Genomic DNA, 6000 nt, shown 5'->3' on the forward strand with positions numbered 1-6000 from the left:
CCCTGGAACTGGAGGTGAGCCCACCTTATTAGCACATCTGGCTCTCTTCACAGGCAGCTTTCCAGTATTAGCAAGCTGAAGGAAATCAGCTCAATTCATGGCCTCAGCCATCCTGACACTGATTATGGGCTGGATTGATTAGGTCCTGGCATGGTGTAGGTCAGAGGACAGCATGGTAAATGCCTCTGCTTCCTAGGAGCACTGAGGATGTTGCCAGTGAGGATGGTACCTTGGATGCTACATAAGGGTCACTCCTAGCTTCTAGTGAGCATTTCCCTGTTTTATAAAGCTGCTTGCTCTCAAGTTGTCCCAAGAGTCTTTCAGACAAAACAAATATGTAGCATTGAGACTAGCAAAGGCAAAAAAAAAAAAAAAAAAAAACAAACCAACAAACCCCCCAAGGTCTAGAAGCTGAAGCCAGAGAAATTCAAACTGAAAACAGATTTTTAAGTGTGGAATTGATTAGCCTTTGGAACACATTCCCCAAGAGAGGGGGAAGGAAAGCCCTGATCCTTCCTATGCCTTCCTAGCAAGGTTGAAGGCCATTGTGTGTTAGCTGTACATACCTTGCTGGGCTCTCAGGGGACATGGGGTGAAGATCTCTTGCCTCTGTTAGCAGTAGGGTCAGACACGATGAGCTGAAGATCCCTCTGGCCTCAGAAATCTGTATGCAGAAAGCCCCAGTTCCAGGGGAGCATTCCTCAGCCTGTGTTATTAATAACACCTGCATACCATCAGCCATCCCATCTCCTTGGTCCAAGGCTGGGGATGACTCCAGCTGTTACACAGGAGACAGATTTGGGGTAAGAGGCTTCTATTTCTGGTCATGAAGGTTGCCTTCCAGCTGCAGCGGCAGAGGCATGGCATTGAGAAAAGTCTCCAGCCCTGTCCTGGGTCCATGTACCCCCCAACTTTGGAAGGAGAGGTTTGCTCACACAGGTGCCCTCTGGATCACACTGGTGATCTTTCTTGTAGGAATTCCCCAAGTTTCTGTCTTTGTCCTTTTTGCCTCTCACCCTTATTTTTCCTTCGTTCTCTCCTCTGGCTCTTTTGGGGACCTCCTCTTTCCTCTCTTTCCCAGCTGAAGGGGAAAAACCTTGGTGATTTAAAGCCATTCTCAGCACCTTCCTCCTCATTGTTGGTGCTCCCTGGTTAGGGCCAGGCATCCATTTCTAGTCTCTGCAAGAGGTGGAATGACATTTCCGTTCTGTCCTTTGCAGTCACTGTATCAGAGCAGGATCCAGGGTCCTTTTGGAGAGGAGCTGCATGACTGCTGCTGTGAAGCTGTTTGTCTTTTATGCTCTTGGGCTCATTCCCAACTGTGAAGTCCAATTTGTCTTCTGTGCCTGCACCAGCAACACCCTTTGGCTCATCAGCACGTCCTCAGCTCAGATGGCTCCCAGCTCCTCCTTCTACAGCCAGCCATTCCTCACAGAAGCTGCCAAGGAAAAATGGTGACCTGTGACTGCTGCCCTCCCTCTGCCAGCACAGAGCGCCAAACCTGGACACATTGACCTTGTGAGCTGGCAGAACCAATGTGCTGCTTTAGGCTTTCAGCAGACCCAAGTCAGACCACCATGGCTGGAACAGAAGGTGAAGTCCAGCCTAGTCTACTGAGAGGTGGAAGAGCACAACCTAAAAACAGAAGGACAGAGGTTTAAAATGCTGCTGTAGCTCACTGAAATCTCCAAAATGTGTGTGATTCTTCCACCCTAAAGATCCACAATCAATTCCAGCTGCCTAGCATGCTGCGTGATTTATTGCCGTGCCTGCAAGATTTTGGCTGTGGTGAAACATGTTTGTGCATTGCCTATAAAACAGCAAATCTGAAGAAAGGACTTTCTGGATATGATTCAGAGTGTGTAACAAACCCCACATTGCCAAATCCTTCCATGCAGTACCACAGCAACGCAAACAGACAATGCAAGTTTAATATCTAGCACACTCTATCTATTTTGCCTCTGAGCACCAGAGAGAGAGAGACTTAAAACACTGCAGACTATTCTATTCCTACAGAAGGGTAGACTACTTAAGGAAGCAAGTGCCAAGCCCCATTACATAGCCTAGTGCATCTTTTCTAAATTAAAGCCTTTCCACAGGGCAGAGCACTAGCAAAATAGTTCTGCACAAAATATGTGGAGAAGGAGAAAAAAGAGAGAAAAAATATGTCTTTCTTTAGAAATGTAAATACTAAGAATGCAAATAGGAATCCAACTGTCTGTGCCAGATCTATAGCCACAAAAGCAGCTGGATGACTACCATTCATGCAAAGTGTCTATATTCAAAATTAAGGTCCTCACAGTAACTCAGTGCTTTCTGCAGCCTGGTTGTTCCAATGATTCTCCTACAGGCATTATTGCCTGTTAAGCAGTCTACCCCAACCCAGTTACTGAGGGATTGGTACCATCCTCCCCACCCCCTGGGACCTCCAGAGCAGACATCTGGTCTTGCTAAGAATGGGGGAGGGAGATTCCAGGACATTTCCAGAATGTATGTATTGTACAAGCCTGCAAACTCCTACCCTTACATGTCATCTCCCAGTCTGATTTTCTTTCAGTCCATCATTATTTTAATTCAGACAAGGTCCTATTATGCAGGAGTTGCACAAATACAGAAGGACAAAGAAAGTCCCTACCTGATAGATTTCAGGGTTGAAGATCTGCTCTGACAGGCTCTTAATCAAACATACATTTTGCAAGGAATGCAAGGCTCTATCTCTTCGTTGGGTGTTGGAGAAGTATCACACCAGACGTGGGATGCCTTGTCAAGCAAGTAAAGAACTACAGTTCATCTAATTTCACATTTCCCGCTTTCAACATGTGCAAGATTTGGTTAACAGAAAGTTTTTCATTTCCTTGGAGAGGTGGAGTGTTGTAAAAAGATAATGGAGAAGTGACAAGGAGAAACAAAGCTTCCCAGTCATTCAGTTACTGAATAAAGCCTGGAGAGGGATGCTCTGCAGGCAGGAGATGAGTAGGTCTGAGCTGTGCAGTTCTCTCCACACAGTCCCCACGTGCTTTGTTCCCATGTGTGTCCTAGCAGCGCTCACCCTGTGTATCACTCGCTGCTTTGGGCACCCAGCCATCCTGGCTCCTCCCCTCCTCTCCCTTCTCTGGCCCTCCCTCCTTCCTCATCTCTGACTACTTTAAGTTTTTTCTTTCCTGCTGCCATGTTTTTTGTTGCTGACTTTGGACATTCTTTATGGCCTTTCATCAGGCTTCCCATTGCTCACACACTCTGCATTGGTTTGGCCTGCTCTGCCTTTTGTCTGTGCAAAAACAAAGGCTTTATCTGTTGCCCAGAGACCATGGTGACTTCAGGGCTTTCCCAGTGCCAGCACCTAATTGCAAACAAATGGAAGTCCTTGGTTACATCAACAGCAATACTGGGTCTTGGGTGGGAGGGCCTGATTCTGCTCACTCTGCACTGTGGGACTGGTGAAAGGCTCATGATTTACAGCAGTGTATCTCACATTGCCATCTGGCCTTCAGCAATCTAGCTGGCTTGAGAGACAAAGCAGAAAAGCCACACTCACTCGTGACATGAATCTCTCTCATGTCTGGTTTTCCTTAATGTCAATGCATAAAGGGGAGTTGACTGCAACGAACAACCTGTATACCCCTTAGAAAATCCTTACTGAGCACAGAGGTAAATGGCACAACATTTCCACTCCCTTTCTGCCTCTCTTTGAAACCTTCAAAGGGACCATCCCTCCATGGTGATGACTGCCAGAGAGGGGCATATGGAGCAGGGCACTCGGCTGGAGGCGTGTGGCTCCCATGCTGTGCACAGGCATGTGCTACCCAGGGCCTAGAGCTGCTTCAAAACTAGATTTTCATCCAGAAGAAAGAGGGAGAGATTCCCAATACTCTCACAGTTGTTAGTATTCCAAAGCAGGGCAGAAAAAAAAATCTGAATATCATGTTTGCTAGTGGAATAGACAGTTTGGAAAGGATTCTCTCAGGAAATGACAAAGTATTTTGTTCTGCTCAAATTGACAGACAGTTGGCTTTGCCTACATGTCACAGTGACTGATATGAGTTGGAGTTCCAGCAATCCACCCAACCTTGGATTCCCCAGGCTAGCCTACATCTCCTATACTGCACTTCTTCATGGCCCGTCCGTGACTTATTGGAACATGTCAGCCAGAAGTGTTTCAAGGGGTTCATAATTTCTTCACAGCACCAAGCTCATAAAAGATACTGAGAACATGAAGCAGAGTCTGGGAGTAGGTAAATTTAATCTGATATCTTTCTATTATGATTTGATGCCCAGCAGATGTGTACAAATTTCTGCAAACATTCCCTGAAAAACTTCAATTTCATGAAAATTATTTTTAATTACATGAATGCCCCAGCACAAAATTCTCAATAGTTTCTAAATTTTCTGAAAAGTTATAAATTACCTGCTGTTTATTGGGGGTTTTTTGTACTCTTCAGCATATATTTGACTTAGCCGCGAGCAGATAAACAATGCCAAATCTTGCCAGCGTTATTTCTTCTTCTTACTCTCAAATGCCTCCTTTCCCTTGCAGGCCTTCCCAACTTTGATGTGAAGTACACATTTCACTTGAACAAATCACTCCTTGTTCCTGTCCCACTCCTCCACCTGTGCCCCACAGTACCTGCATGGGCTTTTTCTGGGGGGCTGCACAGGCTCATCCCAAGAAGCAATCCCACCACCCTGCAGGAGGGCAGGTAGCAGAGAGAAAAGAGGAAGGATTTTTTTTGCCTGCTGTCTCGCAAACAGATCTGGATACAATTTTTTTTTTTGTCAGGCTGATTTTCCTGGAATCCAAACATTCAATGGGAACATGGCCATGTTAGTTAAACTTCAGTGGGAAAGTCCGAGTGTGCTGAGGTAACTTTTTCATTTTCTCCCAATAGTTCTCAGTTGTTTCATTTCCATAACATTGAAACCTGTAGTTCTGATGAGGTAGAATGTCTTGTTTTGACTTCACTATTTCAAATATGATCTAATAATGTAACAGAGCAATGCAACATCAAAAGTAGATGTTTTTTATCTTTTGGAAATTAAATATATTCCCAAATCAAATAATTCTTCTGTAAATAGTCTTCCTGCAAGAAGTTATGATGACTGACTTCCCCTGAGTCAATTAGTAATAGAAACAAATGGCAAAACATCAGCAGTACTCCGGAAAAATTATTTCTTTTCTTGATCACTTCTAGTGGCCATGGTTTGGGAGAGAGGAACTTTAGAGGAACAGAAGACCAGTTTTTCCCTGCAGCCATAGCAAAACTCTGAGGGACCCCTGCAGTGCTGCTGGAATCTGTCCCTAGCAGCAGGGAGCCTTAGTGGTTAGAAGGTGAAGGTATGAGAGTGCCCCAAAATGATGCTGTGCCTGAAAACCATGGAAAGCTATATGTGCAGCAGCCAACCTGGATGAGTCTTTCATGTACACTTTCCTTCAGGGGCTGTTCTGCGATGGGTTTGAATTAGGCTCAAGTTATGAATCTATAAATGTGGTATTTTTTGTCATTAGGCCTGTTTTGTATTAAACTTCTACAGCTTTTTCTTCCCTTGCCTCCCCTTCCCCCCTCCAGACTCCCCCTTTCTCTCTGTGTGTCTATCTCTCACCATTTTGGCAGCTGTGCACTGCCTTGACAGCATCAGAAGAAAAGGTAGGAGAGTCAGGAAAATAGGGGAAGGATGAGATATTCTTCTGCCATCAGAATATTTGGGGTCTCAGTGGTGAGTGAACTGAAAGAGTGGAGAGATATTAACCAGAGGAAAAAGGCAAAACCTAAGATTACAAGTCTTGTACATCTTAGATATAAGGAAGAACATCTAGAGGCAAAAAATAGTGGAGATGTCTTCTGATTTCCTGATGGGGAAGGAACCCATGTTCAGATGGGGATGGAGTCCATGTTCAGATGTGCATGGTACATCCATGACCTCTGGTCCTTACTGGTCTGTAAAGTCAGGACCCAGACACCACAGGAGCACGTTCGGTGCAGGATGGGCATGTGGGTCACCCGT

The sequence above is a fragment of the Chamaea fasciata genome, unplaced genomic scaffold, assembly GCF_029207755.1.
Source record: "Chamaea fasciata isolate MVZ Bird 193981 ecotype frontalis unplaced genomic scaffold, bChaFas1.0.hap1 SCAF_9, whole genome shotgun sequence".
NCBI lineage: Eukaryota > Metazoa > Chordata > Aves > Passeriformes > Sylviidae > Chamaea > Chamaea fasciata.